This window comes from Phyllostomus discolor, chromosome 9, assembly GCF_004126475.2.
Source record: "Phyllostomus discolor isolate MPI-MPIP mPhyDis1 chromosome 9, mPhyDis1.pri.v3, whole genome shotgun sequence".
Lineage (NCBI taxonomy): Eukaryota > Metazoa > Chordata > Mammalia > Chiroptera > Phyllostomidae > Phyllostomus > Phyllostomus discolor.
The window spans coordinates 11591751-11605577 of record NC_040911.2 but is presented as its reverse complement, the minus strand read 5'-3'; the positions used below and the strand labels follow the sequence as shown (position 1 = coordinate 11605577).

Sequence of the window (13827 nt, the reverse complement as noted above, 5' to 3'; positions counted from 1 at the left end):
CTACCCGAAGAATAACTGAGACACCCGCTCTGGAGGTGTCTGCTGAGCACTGTGCCTCTGGTCCAGGCCACATGCCGAAGACCAGAGAGACCGTGGGCAACAGAAAGCCACGGGTCCCTGCCTTCACAGCGGTCCCCAAACTGTAGCTGGCATCAGACTCCCTTAGAGGGTTAACTAAACACAGATCGCTGGGTCCAACCCTCAGAATTTCGGATTCAGGAGGTCTAGGCCAGGGCCTGAGAATCTGCATTTCTAGCAGGCTCCCTGGTGATGCTGCTACCACCGGTCCAGGGACCACACTTTGAGAAGCTTTCACATGAGGGCAGAGACATGTAAGTAAGTAATTTCAATCAGGTGTGGGAGGTGCTATGATGGGGCTCCGCCTGGGATGCACACCGGTAGGGGCATCTGTCTGTCTCAGGAGGGGTCAAGAAAGCTTTTCCCAGAGGAGATGCTATCAAAATCGTCATCTAAACTGAAACCCATAAGCCACGTAGGAGTGAGCCAGGCGAGGGGAGGGGAAAGGTCATTTCAGGCAGAGGGCATGGTATTTACAAAGGTCTCAAGGTAAGAACGCACAATGCAAGACGAAAGTCAGAGGGTGATGGGGAAAGTGATAAGCAAGGAAGTGACTGACAGGTGAGCAGATCAGCAGGGGTATTTAGGAGACTAGAGCTTATCCTCAGTGCAATAGGAAGCCTCCAGGGCTTTCAGCACTAAAGGATTTACACTCTAAGAACTAAGGCTAGAAGGTCCCACATCCCAGGAATGCCTGAGGAGTTGGGGAGGGGGCTGTAGCACGTGTCCTGGTCCCTCTGATTCCAATCATCCCAGCTGATCTCCAGTGGAGACTCTAGCTCCTCAGGAAGCCAACTGCTGCCCGAGTTACAGGGTCCTTCCGGTCAGAACAGTCCAGGTCCACGGTGAGGTCCCACACAGGGGGCCACTGGCCACGGGAGGCTCTTTCAATTTAATTAACTACAATTAAATTAAAAGCCAGTTCCACAGATGCACGGGCCACATTTCCAGTGCTCAACAAGGCTACGGCTAGTGACTAGATACAGAACACTTTTATCTCATCGCAGAAAGTTCTATTGGACAGCACTGGGCCAGGATACGTAAGCAGTGGGTCTAAGACGTGCCAGGCATCTTGGCTTTCCTGCATTAAACCAGCACGCAACTGGTTTGTACATCATTCATAAAAACACACATGCTCAGAGCTCTAAAGCAGCTTTTAAAATCACAGCGTAAATTCCTAGACAACCAGCAATCCCTCACAATATATATTCAAGCTACAAATATCCTCGATATCACTTACGTAAGGAGGTAAAACAACAACTGTGCCAGGCCACTAGGAAGAATCCTAGAATTACACTTATTCACCACAGCCATTTCTAAATCCTCAAAATAACTGGCCAAAGGGATGCAGAGAGGATAATACCCCTGGATTAATTAATATTCTAAAAGGCCATTTTGACTGCTTATATCCCCCCCAAACTAAGCTTTTAAGGCTTTTTCCCTATTGTGACTCAGTTTGCAGGATTCACATTATTACAGTGCCAATTCTTACTCTAAGTTCTAAAAATAAAAGGCAAGACATACTGCATGCCAAGTGTGTAACAAACCCGAAGCCAAGGACAGGGCTGGAAATGGATGCAGGGAGGAAATGAGTTATGCTGTGAAATGAAACACACGCCCAGGAGAAAGTTTTAACCTCTGGGGTGGAGGACAACAGCCATCCTTTTTAGCCAGCTAACGAATGCAAGGAGCCAGAGGATGGGTGTTGATTTCTGCAAAGAAAAATCCAGAGATGTTTATATTTTCCCAGCTGCTCAGGAAATAACTGACCAGCCTGAGAGAGAGGGGTGACGCCTCAGGGTCCAGCCCCAAGCCCCCGTGAAGAATCTGGTGGGCGAGTTCCCAGCGACCAGATGGTCCTCCCAGGTGGCCGCAGCACTCTGGTCCTGATGCTCAGGCACACAGGTGGCTTTGGGAGGTACCCAGACAGACCTCACGTAGCCTTTGTTTGACATTCTCAGGGCCCGGGCATGTTCAAGGGAGGGGCATCTCAGAGAGAAACAAGAGCTGGGTGTCTGCATTGCTCAAAACCACAGATCGGCCCCGCAGAGCCCAGCCACCTGCCATGCCCCACACTCCCACAGCCCTGTTTTCTGCCCACCCGAGCAAGGGTCAGGCCCTTGCTCCTCAGGGCTCCACCTCTGCCTGCATCTGCCCTTCGAGGAGATGAAAATCAAGATCTATTTGGCATCCTCCTCCATATCCTGTGGATAGAATCCTTCCTCGGGTTAAAACCAGTTTCTCTGGAGCCTTTCCAAGGATCCATGGGCTTTTTCACCCCATGCCACCAAAGATGGAAGACCGTTTATTCACCAATTGCTGGCTTGGTTAAAATCAGGAACGATAAGGCGCATTGCGGGAACCAGGGCAAAGCTAGAAGCGGTTAGTATGGGTGCAATCTCAAGTGGCAGGGAACAGCCAGGCAGGGCCCCGGACCAGGCAGCCCAGATGGGATCTGGAGCAGGAAGTGACCGCAGGAGGAGCGGGCATCTGCAGCATTCCAGAGGCGCAGCAAACGGCACGCATCCTCCAAGACCTGTTTATTTGCCATTCGGGTTTAATAATGAGTTAATGATGACACGGCCAGCATTTATGGAGCTACTACTTTGTGCCAGGTACTGGTCCAAGCACTGAACGCGTACAGATGCATTTTAAGCTCACAATGACCCAGTGAGGTGGGTCCCGTTGTTCCCATGTTACAGACGACGACTATGAGGTTGAGAAACTTGCCCGGATCTCACAACCAGCACGAGGTGGAGCCTCAACTCAGATCCATTCGGCGTGGCCCCAGCATCCTGCTCAGAAAGACAGTGTGCCTGGAACTCCTTTGCTTTGCTCTCAGACTTCTGAAGGACCGCAGCCCAGCAGGGCCTCCCCAGGCACCCTGTTCCCTCAAGCTGCAGATAAGAACCGCAGCCCCAGATTTTAGTTCGTTGTCTGAGAATCGGATGGGACAGTTCCAAAGTAGCTCATAGAGTGTCCCTTTGCCCGGAGAGGTTCTACAGCTGGTACCATGGAACTTAGTCACCAAGTGCAATGACGTTCAGTGTGGAATGTCAGCTGCCTCCTCTTTTCTCCTCATCTTCCTCGCCCCGTGACTCGCAGGCGATTCTTCCACTCTCTCCGGCCAGCCCACTCTGAGAACAGGGCGCCCCAGAGCCAAGCCACTGAGACGAGAGCTTCCAGGGGTGATAGGCGCTGGGGGAGGAGGGGCTGAGATGAGACTTCTCGATTAACAGCCAGCCATTCAGACAGTGGGGTGTCTTGTTCATGAGGGCAAACCTTGTGCAAGGAACAGGTACGTCAGAGCCTGCCTCCTGCGGCAGATCTCAAGTTCATGGCAATCTATCTATAGGTGAACACATCCCGTCATGCCCTGCTGTTCAAGCGAGTTAGGAGGACAGGAAAGGGGCAGTCAGACGTGAGTCATTCAGTGCCCGCGCTCTACTAGAGATTCGGACTTTCGTTTGTATCAGGAGGAAATTTCAACTTCGGGCTGGTACTCTGATGGGGGCGTTACGATGGTAAATCTTTGTGCGCAACCTAATGAAATCAAAATAGAGCTATTTCTGTCGGGGACGGACTACCCGTCTCACAGGCCACAGCGGCAGCCCTCCGCCGGCTCGGGTGGTCTCATGGAGCGGGGCCGAGTCTGCTCCCAGCACCGGGCTTCATGCATCTCACGTTCCAGGACAGTCCCTTCTCTGCCTCATTTCAGACCTTCCGCTTCGTCTTCCCTGTGATTCCCGAATGATCTGAGATAACCAGGTTTCCCTCTTTAAAGCTTCCCAAAACCAGGCCGAGGAGTCCCGGTTAGGTGGGAGTACGTCAGAAGCCAATTGCGAAATTTTCTTCTTGTTAAGCGATGAGCTGCTGGGGCCTTGTGATTCACCCGGGCCACCCAAGGCACCTTGCTCTCGGGCGCTGCCCAGGATCACAGTTAACCCAGAATGCCTGCTGATGAAAACCAACCAGCTGGCCGGGGTGCATCCAGTCCCCAAAGTTTGGAATAGTATCAAATGAGATAAGTTAGCTTTCCAAGTACATCGAGGGGCACGGCTCAGCATTTTTCTGGAAACAACCAGGAAAAAAAAAAAAAAAAAAAGACAGAAGGGAACACAGCTCAAGGCCCAGAGACCGCCGCTGGAATCCCTGGGAGGGAACAGGCAGGCTGTACCACAGAGCACTGGGCTACCACAGGAGCCGTGGAGGGGTGCCCCTGTTCCGTGTGCCTCTCTACAGCTGGCTGTGTGGGGCACTGTGCCCGAGGCCAGGGCATCTGCTGCTGGGGCATCACAGGACTAACTGCTTCTTCGCTGGGATTGGTCACGGACTGGTTGCCCACGGCCCTGCCCTCATGTCTCTCCACCCCACCCTCCACCCCTCCAAAGGAACTCTGAGCTGGTCTCCAGGTTCCCACCACAGAAGTCCTGCCTGTGCTCTCTGAGGTCAAACCCATAATTCTGTTATTACATCAGTGCTTCACCAAAGAGTTTAGATTCTTCAATAAGGAACGTGCTCCCTACAGTGTGAAATTCCACCATTACTGCTATTCATCCAAAAACCAATGCAATAAACAAATGGTTAGTTCCATATAACATATGTAAAGATAACAGCATACAGTACAGAGATCTATAAAGACATGCAGTGTGTGAAGTATATATACGTATCTAGAGATATATAAAATATGGGCCGGGTCCCCCAATGCTTACAGTTGGCAACAGTGGCAAACACACTCCCAGCATTCGGTGTGCCAGGTGCTAGAAGGAGAACCCACAGGAGACAGCTGTCAATTCTACCTGAGGGGCAGGGCTTTAGAGAAGGACAGAGAGAAGAGGGAAGTTCTTTGAGTTAGGCCTTGAAGGTCAAGTTGGGCCGCGATCAGGCTGGGAGACAGGAGGAGAGGAGACAGGCCTTTCAGGAGACGAGACCGTGCAAGTTCTGAAGCACGAAGGCCACAGGATCCGTGAGTTGCCGAGTGCAGGCGGGTGCAGGAGAAGGTGGTCAGAAGAGGGGGCTGCAGGGGTGTGCACCCGGGCCAGGCTGTGAGGACTCACAGGTGACGGGCATTTGGAGCTCGTGTGCTAGGTAAGCGCAGGCCGTTTGAGGCTTTGGAAACAACGGCCTCTGAGCTGTATGACAGGTACTCAGGTAGCTGCTCGTGGGCAAGATGTGGCTCCCATCCTGACGCTGAAATCTGGGAAGGGACAGCCAGGAACGTGTCCCATAGGAGGACTGACGCTGAGGCCAGCCCTGGAGGTGGAAGCATAAGCAGTGACAGAAGGGAGACAGCACAGTCGAATCTGGGGCCATCAGAAACCAGCCGGTCACACCTGCATTTCAGTGAGGACCCTAACCTCACCCTCCAGAGCGGTGTTACTCTGTGGTCAGGACAAGATTACAGGGAGGTCCTCCGGTCCCCTGACCTCTGGATGATAAGGACAGAGGCGAGGGCAGTGAAGGCGGAGAGGGAGTCATGGAAACCTTTCAGAGGGAGAAGCAACAGCGTTTCACAGCCCACCGGGCTGGGGCAAGGCGTCAGGCAGGAGAAACATGGAGGAAAACAGGGGCCTCTAGCTCGGGTAGCTGACGCTCTAACCCGAGGCAGCTGAACACGGGGGATATTCTTGGCTTTACCTCCTTCTCACTGAGAGACACTTCAGCAACAGCATTGCAGGTGGGGCCTGCATGTTGTTGAAAAAGAAGGTGTTTCCCCGAGTGTTTGAGAGTTTCCCCGTTACCGAAGGAAGCTAAGCTTAGGACTGTAGGTCTCTGACTCAAACCTCACCAAAGGGAACCCTTGAACCCACTCTTCCCCGTCTTCCGCTTTTCAGTAAAAAGTGACCCCGTCATTCCAGGTGCCCAGGAAAAACATGTGGCATTGTGCTCAACTCCGGTTCTTCCTCCCACCCTGTCCCTCAGCCATCAGCAGGCCCTACTGGCTGTGCCTTCCCGATGTTTCCAGAATCTAAGACCTCTCACCACCCGCTGTCACCCTCTCTCACCTGGGTTGCAGGTGGCCTGCAGGCCACTCTCCTGCTTCTGTCCTTGCTCCCTTGTCAACCTCATTTCAGCACAGAAGGTAAATTGATTCTCTCCAAAAGTCATTTACGTGGTATGATGTCTGTGCTCAAAACCCATCTGCTGTGGATTCAGAGCAAAACCTAGCATCCATCTGCTATTTCACCTCCTGGGCTCACCTCTGCCACTCTTACCTGCTGCTCTGCTCCCGCCACACCGGTCCCCCCGCCCTGGACCCTCTGGGGGCCCAGCCGGTCTTTTCCCTGTGCCCAAAACACTCTCCTGTAGTCACCACAAAGCTCAGCTCCTCAGCTCATCTTTGTCACAGCTCATCTTTGTCACAGCTCAAATGTCACCTTTTTAGGTGGCCTGTTCAACAACCACATCATTTGAATGGGGCATTCCACATTCCTGATGCCCCTTACCCTCCTTTTACCATTCCCCCCACCCCCACCTTCTAAGAGACCTGAACACACTCCTCCAGAAGGAAGGGATTTTTTTTTGTTGTTCAGAGACATTCCCAGCACCGAGAGCAGACCCGACACACAGTAGGCATGTTAGATGTATTGTGGATTGGATGAAATGTCACCTCACTGAGGTCTCCCCTACCTACCCTCACCCCTGCGTCCCGATTTATTTTTTCAGTCGTGTTTATCACCAGCTGACATACCACTTGTGAGAGTGCGTATTCTCTGTCTCTCCACGCTCGCATGTAAGGTCCACGAGGGCAGGGACTGTGTCACGTGTGGGTCCGGAACAAGCCGCCCCACAGTGTGCTTCTGTGGCACGAAGACTGTGTTGAGCTGAAGGCAATTCTAGCCTCAGGCTCAAAAGAAGTGTCTGCCCCTCCCACAGGGGTGTCCAACCCTTGGGCCGAGGGCCACATGCAGCCCAAGGATGGCAATGAATGCGGCCCAATATAAAATTATAAATTTACTTAAAACCTTTTTTTTTTTTGGTCATCAGTTTTTGTTAGTGCTTGTGTATTTAACATGCAGCCCAAGACAACTCTTCTTCTTCCAGAGTGGCCCAGAGATGACAAAAGTTTGGATACCCCTGAGAGAAGAACTAGGGGCCTTCCCCATAAGAAGAGATTATCCGCAATAACCTTGCTGGCCCACCTATGTGGCAGGCAAACGTTTATTCACTACACATCTGCTCTTAGCGCCCTGCAGTGACCCCGTGAAGCCCCCAAGGTGCATCACCTCATCCCTGGCTCAGCAGGTGTCCCACACCGTGGTGCCCCTTTCTGTCTCTGAACCTCTTGTGCATGGCGGAGGTCTCTGATGCTCTCACGTGTGTGGGGTTTGCACACATATGTATTAAATTTAGTTCTTTTCTCTTGCTAATCTGCCTCATGTCTATTTGATTGTTAGACCAGCCAAAGAACCTTGAGGGTAGAGGAAAGGTGTTCCCCCTCCCCCGCACAGTCTCTTTTTCTCCTTCTTGTATCCAGTGCACCTAAAACAGTGTCTGGCACAGAGTAGGTAGTTGGTAGCTAATGAGAGCAAAACCTAGCATCCATCTGCTATTTTACCTCCTGGGCTCAGAATCTGGAAACAGAATCTAAATGTTTGGTAAGCAAGTGGAAGGAAGGAAGGAAGGAAGGAAGGAAGGAAGGAAAAAAGGAAGAGGGAGGGAGAGAGAGAGAGAGAGAGAGAGAAATTCTTCCTCTATTGTATCCTCAGAATCACAGATGAGTGGCCTAGAAGAAGAAACAGCTGGTTCTTCTGTGTGTGGAGGGAGATTCTGTGAGGGAGCGGTGAGAGATAAGCATTTATTTAAAATCTATCCATTCATGTGCTCCTTTTGTCAAAATCAAAGGGAACATCTACTGATGATGCCAGGACAAGGACTAAGCAATACACTGGATTCCAAAGGGCTCATGAGTCACGGAGTAACAATTATCATCATTATTTTTGGCTGCCTTCTTCTACAGTTCTCTGAATAATAAATTCAAAGGATTGACCAATCTTGTGATTTGGCTTAACAAACTGGGCGAGTGTACTTTATGACTCAGTTCAACTGAAAGTCGATACCACACATTAAAGAAACAAAACTAACATCTATGTTCTGCTGAACCCTGTCCGATCACTCTTTTACCTGCATTGCAGCTTGTCTGGCATGCTGCCTATAATTTTAAAGGTAATGACTGTAACAGTAATATCACCTCAACTTCATCAAGTGTCTTTCTTTGAGGGCACTTACTAGTCTTCATGTACCATGTTATTTAGGCTTCTGCCAATGTCGAAAGTGTTTCATCACCTGGTTCAGCACCTTCACCTTGCAGAAAGGAAGCGGAGGCATGGACAGGTTAAGGTGCGCGGCCAAGGTCTCAGGGCCAGCCAGGGAAAGAGTCAAGCCTTGTTCTACAAGCCCGGGACACCGCCCAGGCAGTTACAGCAGTTACCCAGCCTCCACCGCCGGGGCAAGAGAGAGAGGTAGAAGAGCAGTGAGAGTAAGCCCTCACTTCCTTCTTCATGTCCGCTCCTGGGGCTCATTCCACATCCAACCCAGAGTCAACCTAGTTCTCTAAAGTGACCAGAAGCAAATCACACGCGCGCATACACACACACACACACACACCCCTGATTCTCCACAGTATGAAGCTAGGGAGGAGTTGATTGGAAAATTAGGAAGGGAAAGGCTACAACAACTGTCTAGGACGTTTTCTGATCTGGAGAGTATGTTCATGTCCCCTTCTCTCTCCCCCAAGATCAACGAGATGCTTCATGGAGGAAACTCATCTTCCTGTTTCAATGCTATCCTGCCCCCAGGCAAGTGGACAAAACAGGTGGCTTCTCTAGGTCCCACCCCAGCCCTGTCATCATGGGACATGTTGTTTTCCTTTCTCTCAAAGGTTTTCAGTGGTTTCTTCAGTTAATTATCTGAGAAGCTGACAGCAGGATCCACTGGCAGATTTCAATCTGTTGAGCAGCAGCCATACTCCTGATTTCAAGTTATACCTGAAAGTCGAATTCCACTGCCATTTGCTCTGTTTTGTTTTGACAGGGAGTGGGGAGAAATATGTACACATTTGTAAATGAAAAGTTTAACTCAGAAGGTCAACCAATCAGCTGCCAATGGCTGTTGCCTTGGAGAGGAAACTGGGTGCTGGGGGAAAGGGGATGGTTAGATCTGCTACACACTTTATACCCCTCTGCACCTTTTGAAGATTGTACCATTGGCATATATTATTTATTCATAAAATTAAACAGAAAAACTATGGAAAACAAAACTGAAGCTGGGAAACTACTTTCGTTGGAGCCCTTCCTCCAAGAGGAACAATGATGATGTCACATCTTGGTTCACCAGGGCTGCTACACAACTACGGAGCTTACGAGACAGACGGTGAGCTCCCCGAAGCAGGGAGAACGCTTCAACTGTGCCTTTAATCTCTGTCCTTGTACTCAGTATCTATTGCTGCATAACAAATCACACCCAAATTTAGCCTTTAAAACACGAGTGTGACCTCAGTTTCGGTGGCTTGGGATCTTGGGCATGACTCAGGAGCCCTCTCAGGGTTTACATTCAAGGTGTCAACCAAGGACACATCACCCGGAGGTTCCCTTGGGAAGGCTCTGCTCCCAAGCCCACTCACAGGGCTGTGGGCAGGACTAGGGTACCCGTGGGCTGCTCCCTGCCAGGCACATTTCTCCACAGGGTAGCCCACAGTAGGGCCACTGGCTCGCACGTGGGCCTCGGAAGTGACCCCCCCACATGTGTCACATTCTGCTCAGTAGAAGCACATCACCAGGTCCAGTCCCCGCTCCAGGAGAGAGGATACTCAGAGACGGAAGCAGCCAAAGATCACACTGAACGAGAATCCTGACAGTTTAGGAGGGTCCGAAATAGGGTCAAAAGTCACTTAAGACAGTTCATGTGGAACAAGCATGAGAAGTCTAGTGGTAAATGAGAACCAGAGAGACATGACTTGACTCAAAACAGCGTCGGGAGACACCAAGCACTATGAGCAACCAGGCACAGGGCAACCGGAGGGCATCCAGAAGAGGCAAAAAGAAAATTCAAAATTAACTTTTAAAATCAAAGCTGGGAGCAGCATGAAGAGGCGGCGAGAATGACGCCTGGACCCACCCAAGCCCACGTGCTGTTGCTTCCCTGCATCCTGCCCCACGTCCCGCCACCGTCGCCATCGTGCCCAAGGGACAGGCCGAGGGGATGCTACAGGGGATGAAGCCAAGGCGAAGGACGGACCAACCACAGAGAGGATCCACCAGGGGATCAGCTAAACCTGATCCTCCCACGCCAGGCCCAAGCCTGAAAAGGCCCTTGTGAAGGAGGGCGAGAAGGTACCCAAAGGGAAGAAAGGGGAAGCTGATGCTGGCGAGCATGGGACTAACCCCGCAGAGGATGGAGATGCCGAAACAGGCCAGGTACAGAGAGCTGTGGGTGTTGCAGATGCCAAGGGAAGGGCGTGCATTTTTGATAACTGCATTTCTGGTGGCTGTGCAGTTGGAAATGCTATTTTTCACCAAGTTTGATAAAAATGCAGAATTTTGTTTTACTTTTTTAAAGCTGTGCCATTAGCACACAGAACCCTGCATTGCTGTTTTTGGGGGAAAGGGCACACAGGACTAATAGAAAGTCTCCAAAGCTGGGCGGACATGGGAAAAGAACACCCTTCCCTTCTAGTCTGGAGAGATCGCCCTTGGTCCCGAGATGTTGGCACACATTAGCCGCCTTGGCACACCATGTGGTGCCGGAAAACTAAAAGTTTGTTTTTGTGTCCCTTGTCCCTGCCCTCTTTCAGCATAGATGTGACTCCTCTAAGTGCAGAGAACTGTTGGGACCTGACCCCCACAAAACGGCTCCCAGTACGTCAGGCAGCCTGGACTTCCCAGTGTCGCCCCGGGATGGCGTCCCTCAAAAGAGCAGCCATTCCTTTTCAGAGTGTGGATCTATAGATCGATAATTCTGCCACTTTCATTTCATTTCCCAAAAGTCAGGGTCGGCTTTGAAAAGCTGTTAGATCACACGCTAGCGTGGGATGTCAGCCCTCACTCCAAACTCTCCCCACTCGAGGCCACAGACGAAGCCTTGGCCGGGTTTACAGCGGCTTTCCGGTCTCGGCAGCCCATGGGAGACAGAGTTTAAAGTGTGCTGTGTGCTGTTGACATTCCCTGCCCTTGCCCTGCCTGAAATACCATGACTGTTTATGAAAACTGTCTTTAATAAACCTGGATACAGCTTGGCTTGGGGGAAAAAAATCAAAAGTGGTATCAGCTATGGTCTGTTAAGCCCATTTTTTAATTTTAGCAATATCGAACATGGGATTTTCATCTTTTTTTTTGGAATGACTAGATATCGATTCTCGTGTTACGCAATAAAAGAGAAATGGCCCTGGCTGATGTGGCTCAGTTGGTTGGAGCATCATCCCATGCACCAGAATGTTGGGGGTTCGATTCCCGGTCAGGGCCCAGACCTAGGTTGTGGGTTCAGTTCCCGGTTGGGGTGTGTGTGGGAGGCAACTGATCGATGTATGCTTCTCTCTCTCTCTTCCCCTTCTTCTCTCTATAAAACCCATAAACATATTTAAAAATGATTTTTAAAGAGAGAAATGAAATACTCAAGTGTAATGTAACACTCTCTTTTTGCTAAGCCCATTGTAAGCCACTGTGGCGTGTAAGTGTTGGAGTTCAAACGCTGAATAAGTCAACTGACTTCGAAGGCCACGTTTCTGATCCTCACATTGGGTGGCTATGAATTTCACCTTTGCAAGTTTGTCTGTACATGCAAAACGGCCTGGGAGACGGCAATGAACACAGAGAAAGTCTTTTAAAAGCTGAAGTTGGAAAAGGTCAAGTGAACAAGATCTATTTGCATCTTGTACTCACTTAAGTAAATCCTTAAAAGGATTAAGAAATATTAAACTTGTCAATTACTTTTAAAAATGCATTTCAATTCTTTAATATACTCACTTAATCCTGACATTTTGCAATCCTTACAAATCTCTTCATTGACTTGGACCCAAGGGGTCCCCTAATAAGAATAATATCATGCAAACTGTGAAAAAACTTCTTCTGGGAATGCTTTCACCCTGGGGAAAAAGAGGAGGCTTCACATTTCCTTTTCCCTTCTGGAATCCACAACACCCACCCGCGCTCCTCACCCCAGCTGACTAGGAAATGGATTCTAAGTGGTCAAGAGTCCAGTCTCAGCAGCCACGTCCCTGATTCCATCATAGTTCAGACAGAAGACAACTTCCTAGTAATGCATGTCGGGTGTATGCGGCTGGCCAGTGCTCCCCGCTCCGACAGGGCTGTTTGCAGCGGCCAGCTAGTCGGAGTCATCAGAACAGACCTGGAGACCATGCAGGGAGAGAGCCGCTGCTCGTCCACTGTGAGCAGCCTCCAGGACACCAGAAAGTGGGCCCTGCGTGCCATCTGCTACAGAATCACCTGGGGAGCTACAGAGAGAGTGAAGGGACAGACACGGGAGTTTCTACTTTCTCAGACTCTCAAGGTGAATTTGAAGCGTAGCAGAAACTCAGTTATTGGTCTAGGCTGACATGGAAATAGGAATTTCTATTCTTGCCAATAAAAAGAGGTTACTTTGATCATATTCTTTATTCTTGTATTTTTTAATCCTCATCCAAGGATATGTTTACTGATTTTTTTAAAGGTTATAAAGGTGGGGAGAAAGAACCATCGATTGGCTGTCTCCCATACACACCCCGACTGGGGGTCGAACCTGCATCCTAGGTATGTGCCCTGCCTGGGACTCAAACCCACAAATTTTGGTGTATGCAACCTCTTGGGATGATGCTCCAACCAACAGAGCATCAAGAGTAGACAGTAACCCCAGCCAGGAATTACTCTTTACTCTTGAGACTATTCCACACCCATTTGGAGAGCTTTGTTGAGTTTCTACAGCACTACCAGATAGACTAGGGCACCACCCATGTGAGAGCTCTGAGGGTTGTTAGAGAAAAGTTCCAAGTTCTTCATTTTCACAGAAAGAACTGGAGCTCAGACAGGTCAGGTGGGGTGAGGGGGAGGCCTGTACATAGTCTGCCTGTGTCCCCATCTGTAAAGTGGTGATTAGTGTAGTAATCCAGTCATCACACAGCTATTGAACGCCCACCAGTGAGGAGATGCTTGGGAGGAATGCGATGCTCTGTTCTCAAGGGGAGAGAAACCATCACTCAGGATTATTACCGTTCAGTGTGGTCAGTGCCAGGGGAGGGTGATGCATCCTGCTGTCCCGGGTGGGGTGGAAGCTTGGAGGAGTTGTACTTAACCCAGTCAGGGAAGGCCCGGGGACACGCTCCAGGCCATCCCATGAAGAACTGTCCTCCCTGGAGAAAGGGCAGGAGACAAAGGTGCCCTGTTCTCTCTCTTTAGAATACTTGTGAAGAGATATTTCTCGTGAAAATGCTTTCTAGTCGGCAAATCACAGCACAGATGAGAGCGATGAGGTTATTTTAAGTGACTTGATCGAGGCCACCCACAGCTGATGTGTTACAGTCTCCCGCCCAATGTCTGAGTCACATCACTCACTCCTTTTAATCACTTCTCCCGTGTGTTTATATCTAGACACTGCCATAAACCCAGGCGAAGGCACCCCATAGGGGGCCAATTCCTACCACGCCTACCTTCCAAACAGCCGTTTGCTGCCTTGATTATGCATTAGAATCACCCCAGATGTACCCGCTTTGGGTACAGAATCTCCAGGTGGGGGCTCAGGCCTAAGTATATTTGATGCTCC

The 13827-nt window shown here is 50.2% G+C and overlaps 1 protein-coding gene and 1 pseudogene across 1 annotated transcript in view; one reads left to right on the top strand and one right to left on the bottom strand.

Moving 5' to 3' along the window:
• Positions 1–13827, bottom strand: part of ATP8B1 (ATPase phospholipid transporting 8B1) — a 111761-nt gene that overhangs the window by 78533 nt on the left and 19401 nt on the right. The gene's annotated exons all lie outside the window — the stretch shown is intronic.
• LOC114505962 lies at positions 8405–10601 on the top strand (annotated as a pseudogene).